The 2,140-nt window shown below is 29.7% G+C and overlaps 1 pseudogene; it reads left to right on the top strand.

Annotated features, from left to right (window-relative positions):
* Positions 1–506: 506 nt before the first annotated feature.
* Positions 507–625, top strand: LOC118601304 (annotated as a pseudogene).
* Positions 626–2,140: the final 1,515 nt, after the last annotated feature.

Here is a 2,140-nt window from a genome sequence, read left to right as displayed (position 1 = left end):
TACTTATTTCTCTAAGCACCGCTTTAGCCGCACCACCCAAATATTGGAGTGTTCAATCATCATTATTTTCTAATTTCTATTGTTACTTATTCTTTGACCTAGTATATAAAGGAGTATTGATTAAATTCCAGGGAATTTGGGATCTTTGAGTTATCTTTTTGTTACTCTATCTTAATTTCACTGTGGTCAGAGAATATACTTGAATAATCTCAATCTTTTGAATATTATTGAGGCTTTCTTTAATGCTTCTAATATAGTCAGTTTGGGTAAATATTCCATGAGAACTTAAATGGAATGTAAACTCTATTTTGTGTTCAAAGTCTTCTATCAGCTTACATTTGTCATTTGAGTTCATGTGTTTATGATGTTCAGATCTTCTCTAGACTTATTGATTTTTTAAATAGCTTTATTGAGGTATAATTGACATATGGAATTGTAAAGTGTACATATTTAAAGTATACAGTTTCATTAGTTTTGATATATTGATACATTCATAAAACCATCATTTCTATGGCCATGCTACCTTGAACATGCCTGATCCTACCTGAGCTCGGAAGCTAAGCAGGGTCAGGCCTGATTAGTACTTGGATGGGAGACCAACTAGGAAGACCAGGTGCTGTAGGTGTAAAAAGACAAAAGAAAACAAACAAACTATCAATACAGTTCTCTTTCTTATTTATCCTCTCCCTCTCCTGTCCCAGGAAATCACTGTTTTGCTTTGTTTTATTACAGATTATTTGAATTTCCTAGAATTTTTACAAGTAAAATTGTACCATATATACACATTTTTGTCTACCTTCTTTCAATCGGTATATAACTTTGCTGTTCATTCATATTGTTTCGCGTATCAATAGTTAATTTCTTTTTTTATTTCTGAGTAGTATTCCATGGTATGGTTGTACTTAATTTGTACTTCTGTCCACCTGTCTTGAAAATTTTGTATTTGCTTCTCTTATCACCTGTTGAGAGAAATATTTTAAAGTCTGTTAATATGATTTGGACTTGTTTATTCATTTATTTATTTTAGACTGACAATTTTAAAATATATTTTGAAACCATTACTAGATGGATACAGAGTTAGGGCTATGTCATATTTCTAGTGATAAACTCACTTATCTTTAAAAAATACTTTTAAAAACTCTAGTAATGCTTTTTGCCTTTATACATACTTTGTCTAATATTGATGTTGTTCTGTTAAATTTATTTGGTTAATATTTTCATGGCATATCCTTTTTCACATGTTTACTTTCAACCTCTCCGTGTCTTAATAGTTCAGGTGTGTCTCTGTTAAGAAGAATATTTCAATAACCCAGTATGATAATTTTAGTTTTATTTTGAATATGTTCTCTTTCTTTTTGTTTAATATAATTACCAATATAACTAGTTTGAAAGTGGTTACCCTAAAGATTACTGAAATAATTAATGATTTGTTATGAATGTCTGATGCATATTATTACTTTTCAATGTTCTGATAAAATGGAGCCCTAGTATCCTCTAACTCCATTTACTTTTCTACTTTCTTATTGTATTTTAATTCCACCTACCTGTTAAATTTAAACATTGATACTATAATTTTATATATTGAATATTAATTTATATTTATATACATATTTAACTTTTCCATTCTCTTAATTCCTTTTCATTTCTATGTTTCCATTTGGGATCATTTTCCTTCTATCTAAAAAACTCCTCTTAGCACTTGTATTTCAGATCTACTAGTGATGAATTCTCTCCATTTTTATTTCTTTGTTAATATGTCAACATGAATTTTGAAAGATAATTTTGATAGGCATAGAATTCCAAGTTGGCAGTAATTTCCTTTCCACATTGTAGAGATGTTGATTTCACTGTTTTTTGGCTTACATCATTTCATTCGAGAAGTTAGTTGCCAGACTTACTGTTGTTCTTTTGAAGCTAACAAAGACCTTTTTTTTTCTCTGGCTGTCTTAAAGATTTTCTGTTCATTTCTGGGTCTTTGCATTTTGATTATGATGTGACTAAATAGAATTAAAGAAATTTTGTGTAGGGTCTGCTGAGTTTCTTGTATCTGTGAGTTGGAGTCTTTTAGCAGTTTTGGAAAACTGTGGGCCGTTATTTCTTCATATTTTACTTTATTTCGTATTCTAACTCTCCTTTCCTT

The sequence above is a fragment of the Rousettus aegyptiacus genome, unplaced genomic scaffold, assembly GCF_014176215.1.
Source record: "Rousettus aegyptiacus isolate mRouAeg1 unplaced genomic scaffold, mRouAeg1.p scaffold_m13_p_3, whole genome shotgun sequence".
Classification (NCBI taxonomy): Eukaryota; Metazoa; Chordata; class Mammalia; order Chiroptera; family Pteropodidae; genus Rousettus; species Rousettus aegyptiacus.
Note: the sequence above shows the minus strand (reverse complement) of the source record. Positions and strands in the feature narration are given on the sequence as shown.